Below are 10826 nucleotides of genomic sequence, written 5' to 3'. Positions count from 1 at the left end.
AATTAGCACGGACAAACACCGACTTTTGCGTGAAATCCGCAATGCGGTAGTTATGCTTATGTGTCAGATCACCGTACATCTCTACCATACTCGACCTCTAAAACGAAATTACTGCCATAATCATTGAGTGTCAACCTTGAGACTTGGCACGGCGTTCGATACTAAAATCAAGACATACCGTGCAAAAGTACTTGACATATCTAGGTATGGAGTATTGCTAAAATCAATAGAGACGAATACTGGTTTTGCGTAAAATCTGTTAGCGATAAATGGCGAGTCACTCGAGTTATAGGAAACGACATTACCACCCACATAGTTCAGCGACAAACTGAAAACTTGGTACAGTGTTCATATCAACTGTATACAGCTTGTAAATTACATTGCTTTCGTGATGTCATTAACAAATGTTTTTCCTCGTCATTTAACCTCTGGTAATGAATTGTTGGTTCCTTTTGGAGTAGAACAGAACGGAGTTTAGTAGTTATACAAATGGGCGGAATGGGCGCATGCAAGATTTATAATAAACAAACAAAGATTATCAGTATAATACATTATGTACAACTTGAATCGGTCTGTCGGCGAACTAATGCTTTGCCAGTCTGTAACATACATATCGATCACGAGCTCACCACGCACTTTTCGTTCGAGGGCGACTAATTTTGCTGTAGACATTCAGTTGTGTTCGCGTGTGCCGTAAAATATCCTCAACACTTGTTATGCCAACACCTCCAAACATATTTACAATATCATACTAAGGATATATTGATTCGGCGGAGTGTTACCGTCAGAGAATTGCTGTGTCACCCCTTCGAACCTCGCATTTGGCGGTCGAACTCGGGAACTACGAGTACGATGTCAGATTCAATTATATAGTGACGAATCGGGATAGCTCGCTTCACCGTGGATCGGTGGACTGGCCTTATTTTGCTGAAACGCGCTCGGTTTCGGTGGTGCAATAACGGGGGATGAATTGTGACAAATCCTCCGTGATGCAATGTAGCCTGCTTTCGGTGAAGTGTAAAGATGAGCGGGAGATTTTGAAGTCTGAATCGACCCCGACTCGGGTCACCAAATCGGAGGCCAAAAATCCGACTGGCTCGTAAAGTCCTGTTATTACCACATATTTTGAGGGTGAAATCTAGTATAAATCCGACTCTCAAAGCCACTTGGCCCCATCCAGTCCGACTTTAACCAAAACTGATGAAATCTACGCCGGGCCCGGAAAGGATTCGTGACCACCTCCGCCCAGACAAAATAGTTCTGCTGTAGTGTGGGTGTCGTTGTATATTAATTTGCGTACAACGAAACTTTATATCGCCCCTTTGGCGGAATTCTATTTGATTCGTCTGTGCAGTAGGGCGGAGTGAAAAATGAAAATTTTTGAATTTCAAAAAAGGGTCTCGATATGTGGTGCCAAATAGCAAATAAATATATTCTATCATGATTTTGAGTTTGTTCACCCTCTCGGGGTCGTGCAATTTCACCGAACGAGCCGAAAATAGCTAATTTCGCCATATCTTGATAATGACTTACACCAGAAAGTCAGTTTTGGGCTTAAAAGATGCGGAAGCAACATGTTTCTATCTCCCTTCCATAGAACTTACTCTTGAAAATGAAGAGGAAAAAAGTTACAAGCAAATTCCTGATTTTATAGGTAAAATTGAGCACGGAAGTAGTGGGTAGGGTTTCAAAAGTGTGTAGTGATTGATCTTATGATGGAGCAACATACCCCATCAATTACAACAACTTCTCAAAACTTGCTCAAACAAATGAAGCCCCCTCCAAGTATAAATAGAGCTCCGGTATTGCTACCGATATTCTCTCATAATCAAGCTATACAGTAGCCAACACCCCAATCGCACGGATTTGGTTTTTATGATACTATAAGCGATAAGCATATCAAATCAAGGTGGATCCCGTACGGCGCACGCCAACTATATTTTTTACATTGGACAAATATGTATCCTTTATCAATTTCAGTGATTGGTTGAATAAGCATAATTCGCTGACTACCTATGTATATATAGTGTGTTTCATTCTTGGTGTTGTGTGATTGCGGGCCACGCTCACAGCCGAGAGTCACTGAATATTCATAAACGGAAAGTTGAATATTTCGAGCAAACTTTTGTAACAAAGAAAGTGAATTGTTCGAAATTGGCAAGGCTCGTTAACTGCTGAATTTATTTTTATGCTGTCAACGCCATGCGAACAGTGGCCCAAAGTTTATTGAAATGCAAATTCAAACAAAAGTGTTATAATGACGTGAAATATTTTAATAAATGAAAAAGGTTCACGGTGCAGAACCTATACTAAGGTTCGTTTGTGAACGCCCACCTATAAAATTTTGGAGGTTGATACACAGAACACGAACGTTTACCTCACGTTCACACCATCCCCAAGTTAAACCCTATATTTTCGACCAACGGCTACGTGTATAAGATCGTGAGTATTATAAATGTTTTGTGCACCTACAAAGTCGCTATCAGAACAATTGCTGAAATTCTTGACAATCAAAAGTTGCTCTCTATATTACACATGGAATAGAACAGGGGACGGCAAACCCCGGCACGAGTGACGAAAACGACAACAGTTTTGCTGCACAACATGTCACAGAAGTTTCCAAAATGGAAAAAGCTAAAATTATTTGATAAATAAACATACAGGTTCTTGCGACATGCGACTCTGTGCGCTGTGTGCGTGGCCAAAATGATTTGCGGCGATAAAACATTGCAATTGTCCGCCGCATGTTGGAAAAAACTTCGACATTGATATTAGAGGTCGGCCGCTAATCGACCTGGCCGATTATCGAGGCCGATATTTGGAACGTTCCCCGATTATGATTTTTATCAAAAAAAATCAAAAGTATTGGAAATTCAATGCTCCGAGTTCTCAATCTCAAGAAATCGATGACGCAAAGGGTGATACGCAGGCCTGTTTATTTTTGGATATTGGGTTTTATTTTTGGAGATTCTCCAAAAATAAGATTTGAAAACATCCAAAAATAAGATATTTTTGGATGAAGATTTTTCAGGTTTTTCAGTGAAATGAACAAGTCAGAGCGATGTAAACAACCAGGAAACTCATAAAAACACACAAAAAATAGCCTGTGTGTTAGGGAAGGGGTCACCGAAACGCTAAAACTAGTTCCACTCATTCCACTCCACGTTTCTGCTAACCTTGCCTTCCCGCCCCCTCCGTCTTTGTACTCCTATAAGTTTCACAGTACGGCACGTAGAAAAGACGGGCAGGCAGCTTGAGTGAGGCAAATGGAACAGCGAAACCAAATACGGCCACCTCTGTCACAATCACTTCGTCTACACGGGACGGGACTGATTGGATACCTCAGACGGCCACAGAACTTGATCCAGGAGATGGAAAGTGCGTGACCCAAGTCTGTTAACGCCCATTGCTTGTCAATGAGGAAGATGGCCTCTTAGCTGACTGGACACCCTACCAAACTCCTTAATGTTATGGACGAGAAAAGTCCGGCATGTGCACCTTCGCTGCAGTGGTGATTCCAACTGATCGTTCTCGATCGCATGGTCCCAGAGCTGAGCAGCAACACCGTCATGAAGCTTCAGGGTATTGGCAGTCTAATCGAGGAGCAGCAAGTGCTACAGCGCCTGGTCGAACGTCTTGCGGCCAGTCCAGGTGAGGACTGGGACAACGACGCACGCCACAAGGAAGGTTTTCTGGTCAGACGGTGTTGGCGGTTGGGTTGTCAAGTTCAATGAGGCACGCAACTTCGTGGAGGATCAGAGGGTTTCAAGTGCATCACTGATGAGCGCTTGTCAGGAGCAAAGCTTGGAAGATTGAGGAGTTTGGAGAGTTAGCCATCCATCCGTTTTTGAACCCCTAGGCTCAATGTTTCCCACAATTGCGACGGTCGAGGTCTCGAAAATCAAGTTGGAGAAGGGTATCGGCCGCGCGCCTCTCTCTGATTTTTCTTTAGAGGGTATTCTCCAGGCCAACAACTTGATTTTTTGACAGATGTATTTGAAAGTTATATCAAGATCACTGATGATGTCGATGTGTTAGAGGACTTGAATAAATGATAATAACATACGCTCAGTGGAGTTTTCCAGTAGTAATAGGGTTAAAAACACATTCATTTTTTATTTTTGGAGATTCTCCAAAAATAAAATTTGAAAACATCCAAAACGAAGCTATTTTTGTTATTTTTGGAGAAATCCTAAAAATAAACAGGCCTGGCGATAATTGACATGTTTACTCTTGCAGGACATGTTCAACTTCGGGATTATGCATAGAAACTATACGCTTCCTGCATTACTATCTACTGAACTGATCTGCAATTTCGTAGCCCAGATTTCAATGATTCACAATTCAGGAATAATTCTTTTTAATTTCAGTTTGCTCGGTTGTTGTTCAGCTTTCTGTGGCATGTACAAGTGCCACCCTGCCCAGTACATAATATTTTAGCGAAATATGGCTCTCTGCGCTATTCATATTAATATCGGACTATGTTATCAGTTATCGGCCTTGTGAGTGTGTCAATAATCGGTATCGGTATCGGCCTGCGAAAATCAGTATCGATCGACCTCTAATTGATATGTCCACTGTCCAGGCGCCGAAATGACCGGTGCGAATAGTCCAGCTCCCGCTACAGCCTGTCTTCTAGATACATATGAGGATTTGTTGCAACCGCTCCAACGGATAAATAGTCTTTATTGAACCAGATATAAATTCGAATGCAATTAGAATTTCATAACACTAACAAATATATTCATATCGTGTCATTTCCTATCAAGTGTTCGTATGAAGTACGAAGTCTTATCGGGTGTTTCTTGAAAATGTTAATATCTTGAGATAATGTGTGACAATTTTTCTGCAATCATTTTATCCGACTTACAAAATCGTGTGTGAATATATTCCGCTGTAGTTCCTTTAGTAGTGCGCGAAGTCGTATTTCGCATTGTGCTCTTTTCAGCTGATAAAAGTCTCAGTTGCATATTTTGTACAGGTTACCAATAGGGATGGTGTGAAGTGAACGTGAGGTTCACGTTCGCGTTCTGTGTGTGAAGTTCTGAAATTTAGAGGTTCACATTCACAAACGAACCTTGGTAGGTTTTACACTGTGAACCTTTTTCATATATTACAATTTCCACTTCATTATAACATCTTTGGTTGAAATTCATTGCATTTCAACTTTGGGCCACTCTATGCATGGCGCTGGCAGCGTAAAAAAATCAACACTAAACAAGCATGCACCTTGACAATCTCAAATGCTTTGCTATAAAAGATTTCTCGCAATATCCAGCTTTCCGTTTGTGAATATTTAGTGACTGTCTGCTCTGAGCTTGACCAGCAATCACACATCATCAAGAGCGAAATGCATTACAGGTATAGGTAGTGAGCGTATGACTCGTATTCAACTAATCAATGAAATTGATTTTGTTTTCTGATGTAAAAATCTAGAAGGCGTACGGTGTCAATATTGACTTCGTATGTTTATTGTATCATAAAAACCAAATCCGTGGGATTGGGGTGTTGGCTACTGCTATATAACTTGTTAGTGGGGTGATATCGGTACCAATAAGTATAGAAACCCGTTTTACACTCTGCTCAATATCAACGTAGCAATACTCTGACGCTGAATACATTGCCCGGTCAAGCCTAGACCGTTCAGGTGTAAGCTTATATTCCCTTGCAAGTTGTCGTCGAAACTATTGGCAAAGCGACGGAAGATATTGATTTCATGGGATCATTATATTATTTGACTGCCCCAGTTGATACATTTGGCGACGTTTAAAACGTCAACATACTTCAGCATTGTGGCATCATGTGGCCTGAGTCGTCACTAGACATCGTGTACAATCTTTACATTAATATAGGCTATCACTTCACTGAATTGTAGGGTTGGAATAAGCAATATGACGTCATGAGGTTCACGTTCACACGAACCTGAACCTTTCAGATGTTCACACCATCCCTATAGTTACCAAACTGTAACTTATAATGTAAATAGCATTTATGTTACGGTTACCATACCTCCTCTTTTAAGAGGATTTTCCCTCTTATTTTGAAAGTGTCGTCGGAGGACGCCAAAACGTCCTCTTTTTTGAGATTTTGTTCTCTTTTTTGAGAATTTGGATAAATATAGGGCAAAATCCGAATCAGATACAGTAAATCAGCACTGAAGTAACGCTCCGACGGCTATTTCGGGGTTGAGCCGGAAAGTTGAACTTTTTTGTAGTCTTGGGACCACGAAGTGGGTAAAATTTACCATTTTTCAGGATTTTCTTCCGGTAACACAAGTCTGAAAATTTTTGAAAAAGTGTCCTTTTTTCAGATTTTCAAACAATAGTAACCCTAATTTAAGTATATTTGCACAGCACTGCACACATACGGAGGTTGCAAGCGCAACGATGTGATTTACGAAAGAATTTTTGACCCAGCACTACAATTTTATGCACACTACACACACATTTACCGTAATTATAGATCGATATCCATTGAGGCGAAGCTATACTCATGCATTTACAGTGTCGTCTCTTCTCTTCTAAAGTTGTTGATAGCGAAAAGATCGGATGCATTATTAAGTCCACTTCGTCTCTCGTCGAAAGCGACTTTATCTTGGTAGGACAGAGGGTTACATTTAAAACAAAAATCAATTTTAAACAGACATGTTTAAAACAAGGTCCTAGTTTAAAACTTGTTTTTATTGCTTTTTTTTAGTTTTTTTTAACCTTAACGTCATCATTTTTACTTGTGACGTTACAAAGGATTACCATCGACCATCGAAATTATAGGATAAATATGGCTCCTTCGACGAAAGGTGCTACCGTCCGCTGTCATAAACAGACCAAAAATATCTTAACCAGGACTACATCGTTATGCAGCATTTTTACGGTCGTCGGCGATCATCATTAGAACATCCATCCCGTACCAATGATCTATATATACTTGCTATAACTGTTGAACCTACGACGATTTCGAGGGTTCGAGCCACTGCATATCGTATACGTCGACTACATTGGGTGCAAATTGTCTGTAGTAGGGATTGTGTGAAAGTGAGGTTCACGTTCGCGTTCTGTGTGTGAACCTCGGAAATTTTGAGGTTCGCGTTCACAACAGAACCTTGGTCGGTTCTGCAATGTGAACCTTTTGTATATATTGCAATTCTCACTTCATTATAACATCTTTGGTCCAATTTTATTGCATTTCAACTGCGGGCCCCTCTATGCATGGTGCTGGCAGCACAAACAATCAACACTAAAAGAGCATGCATCTTGCCAATCTCAAACATTTTACTTGCATTGTTACAAAAGTTTGCTCGAAATATCCAGCTTTCCGTTTGTGAATATTTAGTGACTCTTTGCTGTGAGCTTGACCCGCATTCACATAACACCAAGACCGCAGTGCATGCGTGTGGCGAGATAGCGCAGTGGTATAATCCGCGGCTGCAACACCAATGGGTGCGGGTTTGAGAACGACGGAGGTCGACTTCAGAATTCCGATACCGAAGTGTTGGAGGTTTACCTAGGCTCCTCCTCCTCACCTTATCCGCGTAAGCGATGTCCTACAAAAGCCTAGAGGTGGACCGTGCTATAAGTCGGCAGTTACGGAAAATAATGAAAAATATCGGCCTGATGTAAATGACCATAGTAGTCGACAAACACCATGAACACCACAAAACAAAAAACAAAACAAAAAAACGCACTGCATGTAGTCAGCGAATAATGCTTATTCAACCAATCAATGAGATTGATATCGTCTTCTGATGTAAAAATCTAGCAGGCGTACGGGGTCTATCTTGACTTCATATGTATACTGTATCATAAAAACCAAATATGTAAGATTGGGGTGTTGGCTACAGCTTTATAGCTTGTTAATGAGGCATTATCGGTAGCAAGTATAGAAACCCGTTTTACATTCTGCTCAATATCCTTGTGGCAATACTCAGGCGCCAAATACATTGTCCGGTCAGGTCGAAATTGTTGGGAAAGCGAAGGAAGATATATATTTTATGGGATTATTATATCATTTGATTGCCTCAGTTGATACATTTGGCGACGTTTAAAACGTCAATATGTACTTCAGCACTGTGCCATTATGAGGCCCGATTCGTCGCTAGGTATTATGTACAGTACATTTGTATAAGCATTCGCTTAATTGAAATATAGGGTTGAAATTAGCAATAGGACGTCACGTGACGTCATGAGGTTCGCGTTCGTGTTCACACAGAATCTTTCAAAAAGGTTCGCGTTCACACGAACCAGAACCTTTCAGAGGTTCACACCATCCCTAGTCTGTAGGCTCATACTACATTTTTGCCGAAAGTATTTACGGAATAACGGCATAATTATACGTTAAAAAACACAAATTTGTTTAAAGCACTGTTTATAACATGTTTTAAACAGAGTATTTTAAAACACCGTTTGTTTTAAATACAACCCTAAGGATATCCTTCGCTTTCGGACATTGTGACGTCACACTCCAGTAGTCTCAGTGACATCACGCCATTGCTGAAAAATCTGCCCTCGAATTTCCGCCCAGGCTTCGCCCAAATGATGCTTTCAAGATTCACGTTGATGTCAATTCCTTGCTACAATCTATTTGGCTTCCACCGAACACTATGAGATTTGCCGTATTAAATGTGATAGAGGTCATTGAATCGGGTTTCTTGGAAGTCGTCTGTAGTGATGGTATTAGTCACCGTCGCATAAATTTGTGAGTCTCCTTCTCCAGCTATTGGGCTCTTCGGCAAGTTCATCAGCCTTCGTGTTCTGTTTCGATTTCAAAATAAATTCGTAACGTGATCCATGCTAACCAAGAAGAAGTCATGCAGCATCTCAATATTCATGCATTCATTCCGTGAACCCAATAAATATTTCTTGCCTCGCCAGAGAAAATAGTAACATGATGACTGTGATCAGCAGCAGACTTCCCAAGATAATGGATACGATTTGATTGATGTCACCGGTAGGCCTACTCTCGCGACGCCCGCATAATTTATCTAAAACATGGTGCTTATGTTCAATCGGAAATACCTGTTCAATTGTTCATGTCTGTCTGTATTACTTACTGCTTGGGGTTACTGAATACGTCGCGTTAAGTTCATAATTCACTGATGATGCTGATGATGTCGGCGTATTTTCTGCTTTTGTTGAGGTCGCTGTAGAGTCCGTGGTTGGGAAAGCGTCTTCTATGGGCGCTGAATTAAATTGAATAATTTTTATAAAAGCCTCGAAGATGGATTCGTCGACGACTACAAGTAAGGTGGCTTCCATTAGAACCTACGTTAGTTTTAACGAATAGAGTTATATTTGAAGAGACTCTTTGGGGTACAGAACTTTAATATACATTTTAATAATATATTCATTGCAGAAATATATTAAAACCCGAAGTTTTTCGAGCTGACACTCTTCAAGGACAATCGGCAGCGAATGGAGAATTTCAAAAACATGCATCTAGCTTCATTGCATACAAACAATTATGACGCCATAGAAACAAACAACATGAAATACAGGCAAACCGCGAGCGCAGCTAGTGGCCAATTTTTAGATTGACTAAAAATTCCTTTTGATGACACAAGCTGACACAAGGAATTTTTATTCAATCTAAAAATTGACCACTAGCTGCGCTCGAGGTTTGCCTGTATTTCATTTTGTTTGTTTCGATGACGTCATAATTGGTTGTATGCAATGTAGCTAGATGCATGTTTTTGAAATTCTCCATTTGCTGACGATTGCCCTTGAAGAGTGTCAGCTCGAAAAGCTTCGGGTTTTAATATATTTCTGCAATTACTATATTATTAAAATGTATATTAGAGTTATATTTATCGCACTTACCAAAGTTTGAGAAGCTGTATCTTAATGAGATCTTATGCCTTCGCTTTGTTCCAGAATATTGCACAACGACGGGGAAGTCCCTCGTTGTTAATGACACCTTTACATTTTGTTTCCACAGTATTGGATAGCTAGGAATACCTGCATACGTGAGACAACATCTTTATTCAGATCTTGACTTATCAAAGTGAGCAGTTTCCAAATCTTTGAGCTATGCCAGGGGCTGGACAACTCGTCAATTGCGATATAGTGAGAGAAATCGAGTACCTGGTGGGCAATTCGATCTCGAGAATATTGTATGATCCAATACCGTACTATCGAAAATATATATTCCGCATCGCCACGTTACAACCTTGTACTGTTGAATCCAGTATTTGTTTTTGTTCATAAACGTGTCACTATAATTCATATCATGCGACTATAAGGGGAGAATTACCAAAGAAGAAACTGGTCAGAACTGTGAGTGTCTTGTTAAGTGGGTGGGTGGGTATTTGTGATGAGTGGTGCTTAGCTGCTAAGGCTTTGTGCCCCAGAACCGTGATTACTGCTTATTCCTGAAATAACATGGCATATGTCTCTTCCGGTCAATACAACAAAGTCAATTAACGGTTGAATCATTATCTGATTTACTATGAGGGAAAACACTGTGTAAGGTGTAGCCTACGATACTTTTGTTCGGTTTTGCTCAGATGGGTCCGTTCTACGGATATTTAGTACAGAACAGCACGAAATGGTCCACAGTTTCCGGCGTCTTGCTGTGTCGTATCGACACTGTATCGCTGTTTACACTGTTACCTGTTACTAATAGATTCCTGAGAGTGGTGCAACGCGTATGTTTGCAATCGTACCAAATACTAGATTCCTTTTCATTCAAATTGAAAACCAATGATCCATTGGTAGAGCAGCAGCGGGATTGGAACAGCCATAGCTTACACACAATTCCATTTTGTATCATAATCCCGCTTGCGTTCGCACACACATCAATGGTCTCCTTCAATACTTCAATACACGAAACTG

At 40.6% G+C, this 10826-nt stretch overlaps 1 long non-coding RNA gene across 1 annotated transcript; it reads right to left on the bottom strand.

Annotated features, from left to right (window-relative positions):
- Window positions 1-7560: 7560 nt before the first annotated feature.
- Window positions 7561-10826, bottom strand: LOC145445419 (uncharacterized). The gene is made up of 3 exons (XR_013917012.1): window positions 9813-10826; window positions 9047-9175; window positions 7561-8977 (listed from the first exon to the last, which is right to left on the bottom strand). It is a non-coding gene; the product is annotated as an uncharacterized LOC145445419 (long non-coding RNA).

This window comes from Botryllus schlosseri, chromosome 8, assembly GCF_051294905.1.
Source record: "Botryllus schlosseri isolate E-star chromosome 8, Bs_hap1, whole genome shotgun sequence".
In the NCBI taxonomy this organism is placed as follows: Eukaryota; Metazoa; Chordata; class Ascidiacea; order Stolidobranchia; family Styelidae; genus Botryllus; species Botryllus schlosseri.
Note: the sequence above shows the minus strand (reverse complement) of the source record. Positions and strands in the feature narration are given on the sequence as shown.